At 39.4% G+C, this 22,130-nt stretch overlaps 1 protein-coding gene across 1 annotated transcript in view; it reads left to right on the forward strand.

Annotated features, from left to right (window-relative positions):
• The window catches only part of MKX (mohawk homeobox), an 84,928-nt gene that overhangs the window by 54,354 nt on the left and 8,444 nt on the right, over window positions 1-22,130 (forward strand). The gene's annotated exons all lie outside the window — the stretch shown is intronic.

Raw genomic sequence — 22,130 nt, forward strand, 5'->3', positions numbered from 1 at the left:
AGGCCAATATATCTTTATTGATTTTCTGTTTGGATGACTGATCTATAGCCATCAGTGGTATATTGAGGTTTCCAAGTTTGATTGTATTTTTGTCAGTTTTTGTTTTTAGATCAATAAATAGCTGTCTTATATATTTTTGTCCTCCTTGGTTTGGTGCATATATATTAAGGATTGTTATGTCTTCTTGATTCAGTGTCCCCTTAATCATTAAGGAGGGGACACTTAAGAAATAAATGAAATAGAGAACAGAAAAACTATAGAAAAAATTAAAACAAGAAGCTGGTTCTTTGAAAAGATCAACAAAATTGACAAACCCTTGGCAAGACTCACCATGAAATTACAATTTTTGTCTCTGAGTACTTTTTCTGTCTTGTAGTCACCATTATTAGATATGAGTATTGCCACACCTGCTTTTTTTTGGATGTTATTTGCTTGGAGTATTGTTTTCCAGTCTTTCACTTTGAATTTATTTTTATCCATGTTGCTTAGTTGTGTTCTTTGTAGGCAGCATACATTTGGATTTTTTTTTATTCCATTCTGCTACTCTGTGTCTTTTTATTCGTGAGTTTAATCCATTTACATTTAATGTAATTATTGACACTTGTGGGTTCCCTATTGCTATTTTATAAATTGCTTTCTGTTAATTTTGTATCTTGTTTGATTCTTCTCTTTTGTTTTTTTATCATTTGTTTTTGTTTTTTTGTATTCCATACTTCTTTCCTCTATTGCTACCTTTTTTAAGTCATGTGCTTCTGTGGTAGTTTTTTCATGGGTGGTTACCATTAAGTAATGAAAAGGGTACCTACCATATCATTGTAGTACCCTATCTTATGATTGTTTCTGCACTTCATCGTCCTTTGCTACTGTTACTATCTGTCCTCTCCCCTTTTTTTTGCTTTTGTTGTCACAGTTTAAATTTGGTTTTATTGTGTTCTTGGTGGAGCTTTTACTTGTGGTTTTGTTTTGTTTTGTTTTGTTTGAATCTGGTTGGAAAACCCCCTTTAGTATCTCCTGGAGTGGGGGTTTTCTGATGATAAATTCCCTCATCTTTTCTGTATCTGTGAATGTTTTTATTTCTTCTTCGTATTTGAAGGATAGCTTTGATAGGTATAATATTCTTGGTTGGAAGTTCCTCTCTTTCAGGGCTTTAAATATTGGGGTCCACTCTCTTCTAGCTTGTAGAGTTTCTGCTGAGAAATCTGATGATAATCTAATAGGCCTTCCTTTGTATGTTGTAATCTTTTTCCTGGCTGCCTTGAGAATTTTTTCTTTGTCGTTGGTTTGTGCCATTTTTATTTTGATGTGCCTTGGAGTAGGTTTGTTGTGATTAAGAAAACTCGGTGTTCTGTTTGCTTCTTGAATTTGAGGCTTTAGTTCTTCCCATGGGCTTGGGATATTCTTGTCTTATTATTTGTTTGAATATATTCTCCATTCCATTTTCTCTTTCTTCTCCCTCTGATATACCTATTATTCTTATGTTATTCTTTTTGATGGAGTCAGACAATTCCTGTAGGGCTTTCTTATTTTTTTTAATTTTTGAGTCTCTCTCTTCTTCTCTCTGTTGTGCTTGTTACCTCATTTTTCAGTTCATGAATTGAGTTTTTCATCTCAGTTTGATTTGGTTTTATAGTTTCAATTTCCTTGGTAATATATTCTTTGTGTTTGTTGCATTGTTTTCTGAGCTCCCTAAATTGTCTTTCTGTGTTTTCTTGTATATCTCTGAGTATTTTTAGGATTTCTGTTTTAAATTCTCTGTCATTTAGCTCCAAGGTTTACAATATATTTAATTTTTTTTCCATAGATTTTTCCACATGTATCTATCTGTGCTACTTCTCTATATTTTGTATCTATGATATTCGATTTCCTTTTTCTTAATGGCATCTGAGGGTGGTCTTGTTGATAGCACTAATGAGAATTAATAAAGAATAAAAAGTAAAAAAAGGAACATTTAAATAATGGAAAAAAATTTGAAAAAAAAACCCCAATAATAATTTATTATTCCCCTTTTTCTTTCTTCTCTTCCCCTCCTCTCCCCTCCTCCATAGGAAAATATAATGATGAACTGTGAATTGTATTATGCTAAATGGAACAAAACCTACCTATAACAGAGGGCCTGAGTTGGTGGGAAGTGTTCAAGGGGCAAAAAAGGAATTAGGGACCCATAAAATGCAAAAAGGGAAAAAATTTGGGTCAAGTATAAAATGATTTGCTTGTAAGTGATGGTTGACTAAAGAGATATAATGAGAGGGATAAGAGGGAAACATGAAAAAGGAAAAAAAATACTATTGTATTAAGTAGAGCAAAAACTAAATAGAATGGAGATCCTGGGTTGGGAGGAATGCTAATCAGTTAAAAAGCAAAGTAAAAAGCACTCAAAATGCCACAAAAAAAAAACTTGAGTCCCAAATTAATTTGTTCATGATTGAGGATTGAATGAGAAGAAAAGTAAAAGGAGAAAAGAAGAAACTAATAGAGAGGGACAAGTAAGAAAAAGAGGAAAAGGAAAAGAAGAAAAAAGAAAAGAAAAACAAAAAGAGAGAGAGTTAAGGGTTTTGGAGTGTAATCCTCATGGAGAGTAAGGAAGAAGAAAAGAAATAAAATGTAACACTTATGGGTAGTGTAGTTCAAGAAGATGCAAGAATAAAATGGGCAGAGAATAAAAGGACCAAGGTGGAAGAAATAGAAATAATAATAATAAAGGCAAGAAGATGAAAGAAACAAAAAAAATAGTGGAACAAGTTATAATGTCTGTGGATTTTTCTTGATTTTGAGAGGTTAACTTCTTCTTCCTTTTTCTTTCCTCTCCCTCTTCCTGGTCAGTGACTCTGTACCCCAGGCTCTGCCCCTGTGGCATGCTTAGGTAGAGATTTGCAGTTGATGAGACTCTACAGCGATATCATATATTAGGCTTCAGTCTCGTTGGTAGTCAAGGCTTGTTAGCGTTTGCAGGCTCTGACAATGAGAGAGTCCATTATCCTGGAGCCTCTCTCCTAGTCTCTCCTTCCTGAATTAGCAGCCTGATGATCCAGCTATGAGGCTGCCGCTGCCTCTGCCTGGGGAGTAAGAGGCTCAAAGAGCTGGCAAATCCCCACTCTATCCCCACTCAATGCAGGGCTCTGGGTAAGGCTGTGGCAGTCAGAGCTGCCAGCATAATCAGGTGGGGCTGGGAGCCAATTGCTCTCAAGGTGACCTTCTATGAACCTCCAGGCCTGTTCAGCATGCCTAGCACTCTGTGGGACCACTTGCCCCAGGCTTTCCTTACTTTGTAACCTGTATTGGCTGGGAAGAAGATGCCCTAGTCATTGCCTGCAGTACAGGAGGACTTAACATCTGCCAAGTCCCTCTTTTTAGCATATATCCCTGAGTATGAAAGCTCTGCCAATCAGAAGTTGCCCCCACCCCTTTAGCAAGGGGCACTAAAAAATATCACACCTCGTCTTAGATCACTGAACTGAGAGAGATCTTGTCAATTAGAGCCACATAGGTCAGTTGAGAGGTGAGCAGACTGTGGGTTAAGCTAATTTCAGCTATTGGATCCGCCGATCTGCTCCAGAAAGGACTGCAAGCTGCCCACATGCCCCTCCCCCAATGCTTGATTGTTAGTTTGAATGGCTGGGTGAGGCACCCCACCCACCTAGAGAAGCTCTGACATACGGAAGTTCGCTTTGGTGCACTCCCCGCGCGACGCTGGCAGCTGCTGCTCATGGCGCGCAGGCGTTTGCTTGCGTGGGCTGATTCACCACAGGCACACTCTTTCCTCAGCTTGAACAAACGTCCATGCAGCAGCCTAGCTTCCTCCACACCCTTAACCCCCCCCCCCCCGACTCTCAATTCCAATTGAAAGCAGCCTTTGCTCAGGTTAGTGAGGAAGGCAGAGTGTTCCTTTGTCCGACTTTTTTCCCTCAGGGTTGATTATATATTTAGTCAATTTTTCCCTCTATCCTACCTTCACCTTCAGTGTGTGGAACTCCAGGATGCTCCAAGGATAGATTTTTCTGTCCCTGGTTGATGAACTTGTTGAAATTTTGGGGAGATTTGTCAGTTGCGCTCCTTACGGCGCCATTTCTCTGACATCACTCAATAGCTAATCTAACAGGTGTGAGGTGGTATCTCATTGTAGTTTTGATTTGCACTTCTCTAGCAGCTAATGAAGATGAGCATCTTTTCATATATCTGTTTTCCATTTGTATTTCTTCCTGGGAGAAGTGTCTGTTTATGTCCTCTTCCCATTTTTTTATTGGATTGTTTGTTTGTTTCTTGAGTTTAATGAGTTCTTTGTATATTTTGAAGATTAAGCCTTTATCTGAGCTGTTGTTTGAAAATATCATTTCCCATTTAGTTGGCTGTCTGTTTGTTTTGTTGTCAGTTTATGTTGCTGTGCAAAAGTTTCTTAGTCTGATGTAGTCCCATTCATTTATCTTTGCCTTCACTTCCCTTGCCTTTGGAGTCAAATTCATAAAGTGCTCTTTATAGCCAAGGTCCATGAGTTTAGTACCTATGTCTTCTTCTATGTACTTTATTGTTTCAGGTCTTATATTTAGGTCTTTGATCCATTTTGAATTAACTTTAGTACAAGGGGACAAGCTGTAGTCGAGTTTCATTCTTTTGCATGTGGCTTTCCAGTTTTCCCAGCAGCATTTGTTGAAGAGGCTTTCTTTTCTCCATTGTGTGTTGTTGGCCCCTTTATCAAAAATTATTTGACCATATATATCTGGTTTTATTTCTGGGCTTTCTATTCTGTTCCATTGATCTGAGTGTCTACTTTTCTGCCAATACCATTCTGTTTTAATTATCGTGGCTCTATAATATAATTTGAAGTCAGGTATTGTAATGCCTCCAGCTTCGTTCTTTTTCCTGAGGATTACTTTGGCTATTCGGGTTTTTTTTTAATAGTTTCATATAAATAATTCTTTGTATATCTACGATATCTGTGTTGATTTCTTCTCTTTCATTTTGGGTTTGTTTATATGAGTTCTTTCTCTTTTTTCCTTAATGAGTCTTACCAAGGGTTTGTCAATTTTCTTGATCTTTTCAAAGAACCAGCTCCTTGTTTAATTAATTTTTTCTATCAATTTTCTGTTCTCTATTTCATTTATTTCTACTCTGATTTTTATTATTTCCTTTGGCTGGTTTTGGGTTGTCTTTGTTCTTCTTTTTCTAGTTTCTTAAGATGTGAAGTTAAGTGGTTTACTTGAGCTCTCTCTTGTTTGTTTATAAAGGCCTGTAGTGATATGAACTTCCCTCTTATTACTGCTTTTGTTGCATCCTAGAGATTTTGATATATCGTATTTTTATTTTCGTTTGTCTGTATGTATCTTTTGATCTCTGTGCTTATTTCTTTTTTGACCCACTCATTTTTTTTTTAAAAGTATGTTTTTTAGTTTCTACATTTTTGTGTGTTTGTTTACCTCTTTTTTGCAGTTGAATTCTAGTTTCAAGGCTTTATGATCAGAAAATATCCCTCTACACACTCTTAACAGTGTATCTGGAAAATGTACAATGAACAATTACTATATTTTTCACTCCATAAGATGCAACTTTCCCCCCCAAATGTGAAGGGGGAAATGCCCGTGTGTCTTATGGAGTGAAAATTATGGTATTTTATTAAATATTTTAACACATTATTTGCTTCAGAATATTTTTTTTTATTTTTCTCTTTAAAACCTTAGGTGTGTCTTAGAGTCAGGTGCATCTATGGAGTGAAAAATATGGTATTTGTTTGCTTGAAAATTTAATAAATTGACAATTTATTATAAAAAAATGCAAATAAGACAAATGTGGCCAACTTCTGTTGCACAGGGCATATCTCAGCTCACTGATTACAAGAACTCCTTTATAAGGTTCAGTTTATAAGCTGGCAGAAATGAAGTACAAGAGGCTTGGCATCTCAGTCTGTGACTTAAATCTGAAGTGTGTGAGAAGTACCCTGTAAACAACAGCTGTTAAACTCTGATGATGAATTTGGGCCCAATTAACCATAAAGAGTCCTTTTTGACAGGTATATTTCTTCTTGGGGTCAACAGATTTAAATAGTATTTTGGGGGGCACTTTATACATAGCGTGCAAGGTCAGACCCTTCTGAAGATGTCTGCTGATGCCTGAAGGTTCTGTCTTCAAAGCATATGTCACCATATACTTTCCAAAGCACTTTCAGTTTATAGGTGGCATCACCATTCCACACACATGGTTCCTGTTCTACATCATGTTGATTCAGATATAAAATGCACTCCCTTTTGAAATATCTTAAATATTAGTTTTATTGTTTTTGTCAGGTATTATTTAATATGTTTTCATTAGTATTCTAAAACTTTCTTATAACATAATCTAGTTTTGTGTGACTCTTTTAATCTTATTTAAGTATTAAATGTATGAAATAATAAACTATCTCCTGGTATATCATTTTTTAATATTGAAATGGTCATTAGGGCAAAGAAAAATAGTTATTGTATTATTTGAATCCCACTACTGCCCCAAAGTCGCTGGCTCTGAGCACAGGCTAGTCAGTGTAGGACCACTGGTTTGAACAGGGGATTGTCCACATGATCCCAAAGGATCATGAAAAGCCCAAGGTCACTGGCTTGAGCAAGGGAACACTGGCATGGCCCTGGTCAAAGCACATACGGGATGCTCAATGCACAACTAAAGTAAAAGCAACTATGGGTTGATGCTTCTCACCCTCTGTCACCCTTCCTGTCTCTTTCTCTCTCTCTCTCTTTCTCTCTCTCTCTCTTTCTCTCTCTCTCTCTTTCTCTGTCTCTCACTAAAAAAAAAAGAAAAGAGAGAAAAGAAATAAAAAGACAGCCAAGGTGGTGAAAGGGCACTTGATTTGCTTCTTTATTTTAATCACTTTGGGTATTAGAAGCAAATTATAATAAATTCATAATTATTATAAAATAAAAAATAAGACCAAAGAAACAAGAAGTAATGGGAAAGAAAACCTGGAGGCGAAAGATCCAAAAACATGTTATTGTGATGTGGGGAAAGGACATTGGAAAAGTTGATTAGCTGGAGAAATGAGAGAGCCAGAGGAAAATCAGAAAATCAGAATAGAACAGAGTATGACTCTTGTTTCTGGATCAGGTTTTATATATTAAGGACCAGAGAATCTTTACAGGCCAAGAATTTTGACAAATTAGGCCTGAATGGACTCTTGAAGGAATTTGTGGAGATATATGATATGATATACCTGCTAATAAAATAATGTTACTTCTAATTCCATATTGCTCTAGTCTTTAGATATAATTAAGGCTTTAATAAGCAACATTCATAACAATTTTAGAGCCACAAAAATATTTTAGTTCAACCTACTTATTTTTAAAACTAAGGAGATAAGGACCAGAGGTGATTTATCCAACAGTGCACATTTTTAAAATATCTAACTTTAATGTAGCCTTACAAAGATTATTTTATATATTTCAAAGAAAATGTGAATGTAGATTCTTATTTTCCCTCACTTTATATAAAATGTAGATCATTGAACTCAGTAACAAAAAACAACATAATTTTAAAACTAGGCAAAGGATTTGAAGAGACATTTCTTCAGAAAAGATAAATAAGTGGCCAATAGCACATGAAAAGTTGCTCAACTAATCATTAAAGAAATACAAATCAAAAACCCAATGATTGGCAAGCAGGAGTTCCGGGTTCGATTCCCAGCCAGGAGAAGCGCCCATCTGTTTCTCCACCCCTCCCCCTCTCCTTCCTCTCTGTCTCTCTCTTCCCCTCCCGCAGCCAAGGCTCCATTGGAGCAAAGTTGGCCCAGGCACTGAGGATGGCTCCATGGCCTCTGCCTCAGGTGCTAGAATGGCCCGGGTTGCAACAGAGCAATGCCCCAGATGGGCAGAGCATCGCCCCCTGGTGAGCATGCCGGGTGGATCCCAGTCGGGCGCATGCGGGAGTCTGTCTGACTGCCTCCCCATTTCCAACTTCAGAAAAATACAAAAAATAAAATGAAAATAAAAAAAACACAATGAGATACCACTTCACACCCATTAGAATGACCATTATAGATAAAAAAGAAATTAACAGGTGTTGACTACAATGTGGAAAAATTAGAATCCTTGTCCACAGCTGATGGGAATATAAAATAGTATAGCTGCTATGGAAAACAGTATGGTTCTTCAGAAAATTAAAAATAGAATTACCATATGATCCAGCAATTCCACTTATGGTTATATAACCAAAATAACTGAAAACAGGTACAGGAACAGATATTTGTATACCCACATTCATAGCAGAATTATTTACAATAGCTAAAAGGTAGAAGCAATCCAAGTTTCTGTCAGCAGATGAATGGATAAACAAAACATGGTATACACATATAAAGGAATAGTATTCAACCTTACAAGAGAAGGAGACGCTGACACATGCTACAAAATGGATGAATCTTGAAGACATTATTTTAAGTAAAATAAGGCAATCACAAAAAATCCATTGTTTCCGTGTATACATATTCTTTTTGCTGTCAACTCTTTTATTTATATTTTATTAATCTGAAGAGGATTTCCTGGTGTAGACAGACTGGTCTGTGATATTCATGAGTAGCAAATATTTTGTTTCAGTTAGTTGTACATGCTTTGATTTCTCTTTTGATTTTTTTCATGTACCCTTTAAAAAATGTAATGACATTTATTAGTCTTTTATATTTTAAGTGATGGAACTTCCTTGCTTCAGAAACTTGAAGTGTTCCAAGTGTTCTTCTAGTATTTCTATGAGTCTCAATTTTTCCCTTTAATCTTTAATCTGTTTTGAATGCATCATAGTTTGAGATATGGCATAATAAAATGTGAAGAAAATATCCAACTTAATTTTCTTCCCATATAGCCACCTGGTTATCCCAAGGCACTTATTGATCCATCAGTATTTTTCCACTGTCTCTGGTTGGAAATGCTACATTTTAAATTGAATTTTTCTTATCTTTCTATTACCCTCTATTGATTTTTTTAAACTCATGTTCTAGCTCCACATTTTTAATTATTGAGGCTTTAGAATATGCTTAATATCTGGCTATGCTTAGTTGTGTTTTTCCAGAGTTTTCTAGCTATTATTTCTTGTTTATTTTTTCATATTAACTTTATGATCAACTTATTTACTAAAAAAAACACTTTTGTAATTTTTAGTGGGATTGTGTTGCATATATGTACATACTTTTATGTATTGGGATTGTTATATCTATGAATTAATTATAAAAAATTGATATTTTTTAAGATGTAAATTCAAGTTATCCAAAAACTTTGTATGTCTGTTGCTGTCTCCTTTTGTGGCCATTAGTAGTAGTGTTTCTAAATGCTCTAAGTGGATCTTGCATATTTCTCGTTAAATTTATGCATAGGCATTTTATATTTTTGTTGTAGTAAGAAGAGTTCTTTCTTTCATCATGTATTCCTAACTAACTGTTGTTTTTTATAATGAGAAAGCCACTAATTTCCATATGTTAATATTGTTGTCTGTGATGACCGTAACTTTGCTTATAATTTTTGGTACTTTTTCAGTAGAAATACAATTACATTGTTCACAAATAGTGATGATTTTACTTCCTTTTTGAAATTTTTGCCATGGGCTTCGCTCTCTGGCTTACTACATTGAATTGTACCTCTAACACAGTGTTTAATAACAGAGTGATGATGAGTGCACATTTCTCTCCTGTTTTGCACCCTTGTCATAATACTTCCAGTATTTTCCCATTAATTATGCTGGCTTCTGGATTAGTAGCTTTGGATTATGGTTTTAGACTTTGAAGATTTAGGTTAAGATTTTTTTTTTCTCTACCACTAACTGAGAAATATCAGACAAATCATCTAACTTTAAACATTTTTATTTCTGTATTTATAAAATGAGGGAAAGAAAAATCCCTTCCTCTCAGAGCTGTTCATGGTGATTCCGAAAGCCCCGGATAAGTGTACCTGTCTCTTGTTAGTCCTGTTTCCTCTAGTATTGAATGCTTTCCTCCAGAACACTTTTAAAGATTGGAAAATGGATTTCTTTTTGTGGCTCTGAGCCATTTTGTAATTCCATTCATAATACAGTTTCTACATATATTCCAAGGTTGGAAGGAAAATAAAAATGCTTTTTGAATGATGAGCAAATTCCTTTGCTGACATTTAACCAAAATGTATTCCAAACCCAGAGCTTGTTGGAATGCTAAGAATATGTTGGTCACCTTCTTGTAAAAAAGAGTGAAATAAAAAATGTTTTTGCACCTCAGCACTTCCTGACTGTGCTGGAAGTGGGTGCACAGAGGCTGTGTTATTTTGTGGTGTTTCAGTTCTGCGAAAAATGAAACCAGAAAATATAGGAAATTGTTCAAGATTTTTGGTGTGAAAGCCTTTTTCTTTCCTTCCTTCCTTCCTTCCTTCCTTCCTTCCTTCCTTCCTTCCTTCCTTCCTTCCTTCCTTCCTTCCTTCCTTCCTCCCTCCCTCCCTCCCTCCCTCCCTCCCTCCATCCCTTTCTCCCTCCCTCCATCCCTTTCTCCCTCCCTCCCTCCCTTCCTCCCTCCCTCCCTGCCTGCCATATAAGTTTGATTCAATTGCAGATCTTCTGCAAACCAGTTCTGGTCAGTGATTTGAAACTTAACATTTCTTCTGTGTTACATTCCGGTGTTAGGGAATGAACTGTGTGTCTAGAGATACCGCTTCCTTTCTCAGACCTAACACTGCTGTCGGATAGCCTTGGCTGAGCTGCCGCACTTGTTTCTATGCTGAGTTGTGTCTTGGTCCAATCTGGTACGATTTACAAGTTGACTTTTCCTATATAAGACCCGCCCACAGGTAGCTCTATTTCTGAAAGGGTTTACATTACCTGGAGTTTGACTGACAACTACCCCCTCCTGCCATGCTTGAAAAGGAAGAGGTACGGTCACGATATGTGCCCTGTTTCTTCACACCGCTCCCTTTCCTCTCCTGGACTCTGTCCCAGGGTCTCAAGGTCAAGCTGGGGACATTATTTTGGAGCAGCCCCTTCTCACCTGGCTGCTGTTACTTCAGCTCTCCTCTCGAGATGCCTCTGGCTTTGTCACATGGTTGGGCTTCAGGAGAAGTGGTTGAAAACTCATTTTCCTGGCTTTGTTCCTCTAACTACACATTGAATCAGAGGAAGCTGCCCTTTCTAGAATGATGTGGATGTAGTTTTGCAGTAAAAGCTATCAAGGCCCTAATGTCTTCTCTCACAGCGACTGGTCTGAGGAGGCCACTCGAGTTGACAGCACGTGTTACGGATTTATTGGCTGACCTTAAAGACATGCACTTTGGAAAATGTATTCCTTCTTCTGTGTATCCATATTAACTTTTGTGAATCTCACAGCAAAAGTACAATGAGAGAAAACAACGCGGGAATTGATAGAGGTACATCGATAGATTCAATTCTTTCAAAGAGAAACCCTTGCTTATTAGGCCCATGCAGCAGTTGTTCCAGCAGTAGCAGGACCATTGTTCACTTCACAGAGCACATGTCAAAGCAAATGTAGTAAATTAGGATCAGAGCCACGCTAGCAGGCATTCAGTGAGTCAGTGCAGACGTAGCCCGAATGGCTAGAGGAGCTTGCCCAGCAGAATATTCCCAGCTTCCCTAACACACCACCATCCCAAATGAGGGGCTCCATCCCTGTTAATTCAATAATAAAACAGGAGTCGGGGAAGAAAATATGTTACTTTCAATGGGGGAATGCTCTTCATAATTGTAGAAATTAAAATGAGCAAGTTAGAAAATGACAGTATGTGTTCAATCTGTCACTCTTCTCACTAGGTGAACTTCAGAGGACAGAGAGCACCTTCCTCTTGCTCACTACTGTATAACCAGCTGTTAGCAAAGTTGCAGTAAAGATCTGTTGACTGATTGGTTTATTGATTGATCTCTGGAGAGTATTAAAATACTTCCACCTTGGAAACAATCTTAGTTTGGAGGGGAAAGTATGTCTATCTTTTGTTATGTAAATATAGCATCAAGCAAAGTAAATACGATGGGCCAGAATCCATTCTTGGGTAATTGGTAACAGACTCTGTACCTTGCAAATGGTTTACATTACTCCAAAAGCAAATTTTTGCGTTTAGTGTAAGATATAGTGGTAAAATATCAAGCTTTTGCTATTACCAATAGTGTAAACATTACTCCAAAATATAGTCTCTGGAAATAATTTAGCTAACTCTTATTTTTATATGCATGTTCTGTTACAGGGACTTGCTGCAAAAATTGATGGAAAGTTATTTTCTTTAAGTGACAGTTTGTTTACAGAAATTCCTTGAAATCTTGATGGTTATTGAAAAGGCTGAAATAAATGTTGCCCCAAACTGCTGTTGCGGAGCCACTCCACACCTTCCAGAGTAGTACCATACTTTGTTAGTAAGTCCCCTAAAATCCAGAAAGGTCATTGAGGCTGCTCCCTCTGTTAAATGAAATATTTATGTTTCAATCCCAAAAACATATTGTGGATCATTTTGGTGTTTCAAGTTGAGGGTACAGAGTCAATTATTCCAAAGTTATGGAAGCCAAATGTCATTTTCTCCAAGTTTGTGTAATATCTATTTATCTGTGGGCAGATGACTGCTGGGTCTAATCAGAGGCAGACTGTTAAGTGTAAGTAAACACAGCTGAACATAAGCAAGTTGGACTATAAGGTTTTTTTGAGCTTTGCCAACAGCATAAGACCTTGGAGAATGCTGCTTTTTTATGCTACAATCTGCTTTCAATGGAAAAAAAAGAATTCTTTTTGTTTCACATTAACAAGTGATGATTAGAAGCTTGTTATGTTCTCGTTTTTAGACGCAAGACAAACGAACATGATGCACGCACCCGGGAGAGCCGCCTCTCCGAGGGAGGCCAAACACGCCCCTGAGAGAGAGCTGAACACAGACTTGGGGTGTGGAAGCCCGTTAAATGAGTTTCTTTCTAAAAGAAAACCTTTCTCTCTCTCTCTCTCTCTCTTTTTTTTTTTTTTTTTTTTTTTTTTTTTTTTTTTTGTCTCTTTGCCATTTCAACAGAGTAAAATTGTGGTTCCAAATGCCTCTAGGAAATGAACTTCATTGATTCGTCCATTCTTTAAGAAGCATCTGTCCTCAATAGGAAAGAAACTGCATGTAGTTAACTTTTGGTTTGCGGTAGAAATTCTCATTGACCTCTTTCTGTTTTCCACATGTCCTTTCTTCTTTCTTTCTTTCTTTCTTTCTTTCTTTCTTTCTTTCTTTCTTTCTTTTTTTTTTTTTTTTTTTTTAACAAAAATACAGGTTTCTTTTCAGTTACCTAATACAGTCTTCTTTTAGCCTGGTATGGAATCCAATATTTTTAAAAAGTTTAAGGGTACTTCGTGGTTCAAATGAAGTTTCTGTTAAGTATTTCATATCAAAAGGTGGACTTTCAGTGAGAACCTTGGTGGAAGATGGATTAATAGAGATTGACCTTGAAGCTGCTCGTTCTCCAGCATCCCCTGGTGGCGGCCAGAGACCCTGCACTCTTTCCGCTCCTCTTAAGGAAACGGTTTCCTCCCCTTCACCGCTCGGTACACATTTTCTACTGAGAGCAAATGCAGTATGCATTAAGGGTGTGTGACTAGTGAGACTTTAATAATTCATCTCTCAAGACTTTGGTATTTTATACTGTTTTATTATTTTTTTGTTCGATCACACATTGGATATTAGCCAAGAATAGGTGAAAATGTTTAGATCTATGTGAGAAAATATTATTCTGTGGTTAGACTTATTTAAGACCTTTCTTATTTAGTATTTATTTGTCTACCTCTTTTTCTCATACACTGGTATGTTTCCATGTTAAAATGAATGCTTTGAGGAGAAACTATCAAAATACTTCTAAATGTGTTGCTAAGGAATTCAGCAATGACGCTTTCTTTTTCTTGTGAAGGGCAGCATCCCACATCTCTAAGAGTATGTCAGCATCTACAGTTGAAGGTGCTCAAAGCCCTCCTACTCTCGACAGGCCAAAAGCTAACCATAATGACCTGCTTCTTCCAAAGAGAAACTTGCTCTTCCCCCATTTTTCCTTAACTCAGAGAAGCCATTGCCGTCCACCCAGCCAAGCAAGGCAGACATTGAAACATTCCTGATTCCTGCCTCCCACTCCCAAACCTCATCTAGTCATTCAACAAGCCTGCCCTCTCAACCTCTCTCAAAGCTTGTCTTCCCATCCACACCGCTGCTACTTCCTTAGTCTCAAGACTCCCTCACTTCTGTCTCCGGTTCCTACCATGATTCCGCCTGGTTCCTCCAGAATAGTCCTCTGCTAAGGCTATAGGGATCTCTCTAAAATCCAGATCAGATTGTATTGGTGTTAAACAGCCTTTAGGCATTTCCCATACCTTGCAGAATAGAGTTCATATTCTTTCTCTTGACACCCAAAACCATAAACCCCTCAATGCCTGGCCTCTGCTCATCTCTCTTGATTTATTTCCCAGCGGCTTCCTCACACACCTCTTCCACTTCAGCTACACCAGAGAGAGTTTCCCAGAGGTGTCTGCAGTGGCATGACCTTGGCTTTCTTTCCTACAGCTGTTCCCTTTCCTTTTCCCGTCTTCACCTCGGTAACTCCTGCTCATCTTCGCCTTCGGCCTGCGCTTTCCTATCTATTCCAGGTCTGGGCATCCAGATAATGGAAAGTGGGTTGGGAATGCTGGCAGGAATGGAGGAGGCTGCATGCTGCTGGAAGCAGTTGCTCAGGGTCTCTTTTCCATGCTGCCTCGAGGGTAAATGACCACCTAGTCTCCTTTGGGGCTTCTTTCCGGACCACCCCGGACCCTCGTTCCCTCCTTTCCACCCCCACCTCTGCCGTTGCTTCCTCTCCTGTGAGCTCCCACAGCACATGCCACAATGAATTCTTGTCACTTATTACCAAACTGCAAGTTGCTGAGCCATTTGTAATTTGCATTTTTAGCACCTTTCATACATAGGATGCATTCAATCAATGTTTGCCGAATGAACCTGGGAACCTGTAAGTCTGTGAAATGACATGGAGAAGAGCAAATTATATTGCACTTAGAAAGTTAGAAGACCTGGCTTCTAGTACTAGCCTTGTTGTTTTCTAACAATTTGGCTTTGAGCCTGTCTGTCAGTTTTTCTGAATCTCAGTTTTCACATTATAAAATGGAGATATTGACTGTCTCTCCCCGTTTCCAGCTTCAGAAAAGTGAAAAAAATAAAAAATAAAAAAATAAAAATAAAAATAAAATGGAGATATGATAGAAGTGTGCGTAAGAAAAAAATGAAATTAATTGCATAGCCCCCCCAGATTTAAATTGCATAGTTTTGCCTTGCAAAATGCTTCATAAATATTGTCATCAGCACCATGATTTAAGTTGACCTGGTCCTTAACTATGCCCGGAAAGTGGGGTGGGGCAGATAAAATGCTGTGTACAAAGTGTAGTTTCCCATTTGACATGACATTCACAAAAAGATAATTTGGTTTTCACTTGGATAAGCTCAGATTCATTGCAGTGTGTTTGTCCATTCTTCATCAAATCATCCAAAAATATTCCAAAGAAAATTGAGTATTCCTCCTGTTCTGCTGTGTAGTGGGAAGAACTCTTCAGTAATTGCCAATCTTTTTGTAAGGTATCAGGAGTTGATCTATATATTCTTATTTCAGTCAATATAAGACTTTAAAGATGCCAAGTAGAGTTGTTTAGGATGAAGTAGTAATACAATGAAAGTCTTTTATGTAATAAATGTTCTAAGTAGTTATTTAACTCTTTGTGAAAAATAGGTATACCACTTAGTTAGATCTTTATAGAAAATTCTTAATAACAAGGATTAGAGAAGTGGCTTTTAAGAATAGCCCCCCCAGATTTAAATGATAGATTCCATCTTGAGAAAAGACCTTCACATTTAAAACTTTGTCCAAGCAATTAAGAGAAAGTATTCTAACATATCTATAGGACTGTGTGGGTAACATGTGTAAATCTCCAGTCCAATGGTGGTTACATGGGCCAACCCCAACAACAAACAACCAGTTGCTGACATAACCCTGAAATTTTCCTAGGTATACTCATTCTCATCGAAGATTCCATCCTAATGTTTTGCATGTTATGCCTACTAAACAATTTAGGTGACCTTCTCCGAGCCGTTGCAAAACTGATGCCTCCATAATGTGCAGTCTTACTCTTTTGAGAATTTTCACACCAGAGCACCATAGACATAACATGGCTGCCCTTGATCCAGCTTAGACGATTCAAATACAAAAACTGTTTTTGAATTGTTTTGTTACTTGTTATCTATTCCATACAAGGTTCCATTCCAAGGTTCAGCACTCATCAAAGCTAGCTGCCACTACAAAAAGAGTGTTTACAGTTATGGAATAATTATAGTTGCTATTTATTGAGTATTATTGAATGCCTGATGTTTTACAGCAGTTAGTACTAATTTCCACAGCAGTCCTTATTGTGCAGTATTTTTGTATCTATTATACAGATGAGGGGGGAAAAGAGAGAGAGAGACTCAGAGAGATTAAGTAACTTGTCCCAAACCACATGCTAATAAGCTTCGTAACTAGTATTCAGACCTCAAGCTCTTTGGTTCTAAATCTTTCCTCTTCCCAGTATAGTTACTATTGCAGGAATCAAGTGTCGTGAAGTCAGTCCGCCCTTCACAGTTTGAACTGATTAGGAGTGAACAGGTGTGCTCAATTTCTCAATTCAAGAGAAACCAGAAAAGGCCACAAATCCCATTTAAAGCAGCAGTAGGAATTTGAGTCATTAACTGGTTATTCTCTTTCTTTGTGTCTTAAAGATGACTAAAGTTATCATGGAATTCTATTTGAATAATTCTTCAGTTAATCATAAACTCTGACTGCTGTTTCTAAAGTAACCTTTGAATAGATGCTTCCAAATTCTGGCCCCACAGAACTCCCATTACTTCCTTTTTTTCTTCAGTGTAAAAATAATGTTTGGGGAATTTTCTTTTCCATTTCTGGGCTCCTTTTCTGCTTGTCCTAGCCCTGCCAATTATTTTTATTATGATGATTAGTCATGTGGATAATTGGCAAATGTATTTTCACACTTTCACCTTCATCATCACTCATCTTTCATCTCTCTCTCTTTTTTTTTTTTCTTAGCAAGAGATACAGACAGGAAGGGAGAGAGATGAGAAGCATCAGCTCATAGTTGTGGCACCTTAGTTGTTCACTGATTGCTTTCTCACATGTGCCTTGTCCAGGGGAGCGCTAGCCAAACCAGTGACCCGTTGCTCAATCCAGTGACCTTGGGCTTCAAGTCAGTGACTTTTGGGCTCCATGGGTTTATGTCTATGACCCCACGCTGAAGCCAGCGACCCTGTGCTTAGGCAGGTGAACCTGCACTCAAACAGGGGACCTCAGGGTTTCAAACCTGGGTCCTCAGTGTCCCAGGCTGACGCTTGACCCACTGCACTACCGCCTGGTCAGGCTTATCTTTCATTTCTTTATTCTTCTCCTGTGAGCTCCTATCAGTCAGCACACATACCAATTCCTTGCTCCTTTCATTTCAAAAATATTTTTTCTACGTCTTCTTGTTCAAGTAAGAGTCTATGTATTACGTTGTCAGATAAACTATCTTATAGAATGACTTTTATAAACCTCTTAAAGTAAGTTGAAAATCAACTGGATAATGTATAGAGTTGCTTAGAGTTTGGAGAACAAGAGAAATACTTTTTCTAAAAAGCCTTACTGACCCACTCCACCTTCCAACTTCCTATACTTGTCTTATGCCGAGGGCTATGGTGTTCAATGCAGCCCCAAGGCCTGAGAGAATGGCTTACTTCTTCATACATGTTTTGTAATGTCTTGTGTTTGGCAACCATTGTGGGTGATCTTGGAAGGATGGTGTTTCCTCCCATAGTAGGAGGATGGTGTCTCCTTCGGTTCTCTTGGGCTTGGACCCATGTGCAAACCATATGGTTTGACAGAAAGTGGCTCTCTCATGCTAGGCAGGAACTGGGTGTGTATCTGACTGGATAGAAATCTGAAATAATAGAGGGCATCATAAGCAATGGTGCTGTGGCACATTTCTAGGCTGAGGGTCCCCACATCTCTTAGTGTCTTGTGAGACACTACTCTGCCCATGACTCTGTGACTGGGCTACACCAACCCCTCTTCCTTCCCTCCTGAGTGTGGAGAAGTGACCAGACCACCTCATCCTGGTAAGGATGGCAGCAGGCCATGTGCCTATAAGAGCTGGGGAATCTTACCAGGGATGTATAATTTTCCTGGCTGTTATTTCCCACCTCCCTAAAAAAGGCAACTTTTTTTGTGCTTTCATGATGAAAATATGTGGTTTGTTTTCTCTTGTCTCTGATAGCCAGCCAGCCTCTTTTGTATAATACTTTGAGTCAAGGTAATAACTACTATCTTCTTCCCATTGCTCATTCACCATCTATTTCTGGGTGTCTGGCGAGAATTTAGAAACAGAAGATTTGATTTTTAAATCACTTTTGAGTACATACAGTATATTTCATCACCAAAATCAAGTGTGTCAATAAGTGGATCTAGTTTGTTCTGGAACTTTCATATTTTTATTCTTTACTGCACAACTTTCTGCCTCCCCATCCCTTTTGTTTATTTTAAATCAATTTATATTATTGCTTGTTAAAATATTACATTTCTCTCTAAAGTCAACAGAAAGTATGGGGAAGGATAGAAAATATAATAAATAGCAGAGGATTTTGCATCTAGTCTAAGAAAAATTATTAGGTTTATTGTCATTTTCTCTAAATCAAAATTAAAATTACTTTTTAATAATGAAAACAAATATATGCTTTCTTTTCTTTTCTTTTCTTTTCTTTTCTTTTTTAAGTGAGTAGAAGGGAGATAGAGAGATAGTCTCCTGCATGCACTGGGACCAGGATCCACCCGGCAGCCCCCATCTGGGGCTGATACTTAAATCAACTGAGCTATCCTCAGCACCTAGAGCCAATGCTCAGACTAACCAAGCCACTGGCTGCAGGAGATGAAGAGAAAGAGAAGGGGCAGAGGGAGGGGCAGAGAAGCAGATGGTCACCTCTCATGTGTGCCCCAACTGGGACTCAAACCTGGAACATCCATACATCGGGCCAATGCTCTATCCACTTAGCTATAGGCCATGACATTTCTTTTTTTTTTTTTTTTTCATTTTTCTGAAGCTGGAAACGGGGAGAGACAGTCAGACAGACTCCCGCATGCGCCCGACCAGGATCCACCCGGCATGCCCACCAGGGGCGACACTCTGCCCACCAGGGGGCGATGCTCTGCCCATCCTGGGCGTCGCCATATTGCGACCAGAGCCACTCTAGCGCCTGAGGCAGAGGCCACAGAGCCATCCCCAGCGCCTGGGCCATCTTTGCTCCAATGGAGCCTTGGCTGTGGGAGGGGAAGAGAGAGACAGAGAGGAAAGCGCGGCAGAGGGGTGGAGAAGCAAATGGGCGCTTCTCCTGTGTGCCCTGGCCGGGAATCGAACCCGGGTCCTCCGCACGCTAGGCTGACGCTCTACCGCTGGGCCATGACATTTCTTAAGGCTGTCGTTGGGGAGCCTTGATAGTTTAGACTTGTGCACCTGATTTGGGGCGGCCACTGACAGCAGAGTTGCCAGCACAGGATGACCCAGCGTGCTGCAGGGAAAGAACCAGCTCAGCTCACCTTCCAGCAGGCATTAGCCAAGAGTTATTTTCAGTTCTCAGTCCCTGGACCTTAGGGTGGCTTCGATATGACTACCACTAGCATCTGGTTCTCTTCAGCCCTTATCCCAGATGGTGTGACGCTCCCCCGTTGTTCGGAAGCAAAGCCGCAGCAGGCTAGGCGAGGCCCTCATGGCCCTCCTCCACAGCAGGTTCCACATGCCCAGCGTGCTCTGCGTTAGTAATTTTGGTCTTGGTGGTAGCCAAGTTGTTTGCATGGTGGTTCTGTTTCTTACCCTCTTATGCCTGTTCCTGTTTAGAGATTATATGGCACCATCTACCTCTCAGGGCTGCTGTAAAAATAACGGTTTAAAACTTATCAAAAACTGTTGGTAAAACCTTATCACCGTGTCATCGATGTGTAATGAAACAATGCTCTGTTCTTTCTGAGGTCATCCTGAATGAAACATTCTACTGAGGCAGCAGATACAAAGTTTACTTTAGTTTATAAAAGCTTAGTATGCTACCCTAGAAAAAAAAATTCTGTTAGGTTGAATAATTAGTTTTTGATAGTCCCCTGTTAATTAATATTGGTCACCCTACTTTCCCCAAGGAAGATTAAAAAAAAATACAAGACTTACAAAAATAAAAGTCCCACCATCCCAGCAACATAGAGCTGGGCCAATGTGTTTATTTTCAAAACAGATCTTATAATAGTATGTTATTACCAGAGCTGTTCCAATTAGAAGAAGGAGGGCAGTTTGATTATTCTGAAGTAGAATTATATATTACAGTGAGAATCTTGGGTTCCTTTATTCTCGACTTTGTAAGGACTATACCTGAATTATAGTATGTCATAGCATAGGTAAAATGTAATAACTGGAGAAAATATTGAAAGTAAAATGAGGTGTTTTATATTTTAAAAAGTGGTTTTAGTGATATTATATTCATGTTTAAGCAAAAATAGCCAATAAAAAATATTTTTGAAACTGCAGTCTGAACAGTATTTCCCTATAAAAATGCTATGTTTTCTATTGACATGAAGGGAGAATTAAGAACTCGGTTCATGAACTACAGCCCTAAGACTTATTTTTTTACCCATGTTGGGATACTAAGAATCCATAATGATTTTTGAAAAGTAGCAAAGAAATCTTCCCTCTGCTGCAAACACCAGGACATCCAGCATTTTGGAAATCTTTACTGAAAGCAGTCCACTTCTTTCTTCTTTTTACTCTTTAATTTTTTTCCCTTGATTTGAGAGACAGAGAAAAGAAGAGAGAGAGAAACATCAACTCATTTCACTTCTTTGTTCCATTTAATTGTGCCTTCATTGGCTGCCTCTTGTGTGTGCCCTGACCAGGGAATGGAACCCGCAACCTTGACACGCCTGGATGATACTGTACCCACTGTGCCACCCGGCTAGGGCCAGCAGTCCACTTTTAACACTCCACAACAGTTCTGCTGTAGGGGACCCCTCTACCATCCACAGCAGAATGCCTGGGGAGCTTTCTCCTCACCTTACTGTGACTTCCAAAGTCACATCTCAAAGACAAGACAGGAACTTGCCCTTCTGAGAAGTTCCCCTGTAGATTTTATCCTCTTTTCTACAGCATCCCAAGAAGATGGGTTTGAGGCAGAGTGTGCTAGCAGAAACCTGTGTGGAGGGCTTAGCACTGCCGTGGGACTTAGACTGGCTCCGTGGCTAATGAAGGATGATTGAACGCCAGGTCTTCACTTCAGGAATTGTAGCACCATAGCCCTTACTTGCTATGTGCCAGGCACGGTTCCAAGAACTTTACTCTTAGTATAGCTGGTCCTCGAATTACATTGTTTCATTCAGTGTCCTTTCTTTTTTTTATTTTTATTTATTTATTTTTTTTCTGAAGCTGGAAACGGGGAGAGACAGTCAGACAGACTCCCGCATGCGCCCGACCGGGATCCACCCGGCACGCCCACCAGGGGCGATGCTCTGCCCACCAGGGGGCGATGCTCTGCCCCTCCGGGGCGTCGCTCTGCTGCGACCAGAGCCACTCTAGCGCCTGGGGCAGAGGCCAAGGAGCCATCCCCAGCGCCTGGGCCATCTTTGCTCCAATGGAGCCTCGGCTGCGGGAGGGGAAGAGAGAGACAGAGAGGAAGGAAGGGGGGGGGTGGAGAAGCAAATGAGCGCTTCTCCTATGTGCCCTGGCCGGGAATCGAACCCGCGTCTCCCGCACGCCAGGCCGACACTCTACCGCTGAGCCAACCGGCCAGGGCCCAGTGTCCTTTCTTACAACATTGTTGAGAAGAAAAAAATGAATTCCGGCCCTGGCTACTGTCTGTGTGGAGTTGGCGTGTTCTCCTGTGTCTGCGTGGGTTTTCGGTGTTGACATGTTCTCCTGTGTCTGCGTGGGTTTTCGGTGTTGACATGTTCTCCTGTGTCTGCGTGGGTTTTCTCCAGGTGCTCTGGGTTCTCCCACATCCCAGAGATGTGCACGTGAGGTCAGTTGGCATGTCTCTGTTGTCCCATCTGGGTGGGTGTGGGTGTGGGTGTGGGTGAGGGCACCCTTCCATGGAAAGATGTCCTGCCCCAGGTTG

The sequence above is a fragment of the Saccopteryx leptura genome, chromosome 5, assembly GCF_036850995.1.
Source record: "Saccopteryx leptura isolate mSacLep1 chromosome 5, mSacLep1_pri_phased_curated, whole genome shotgun sequence".
Classification (NCBI taxonomy): domain Eukaryota; kingdom Metazoa; phylum Chordata; class Mammalia; order Chiroptera; family Emballonuridae; genus Saccopteryx; species Saccopteryx leptura.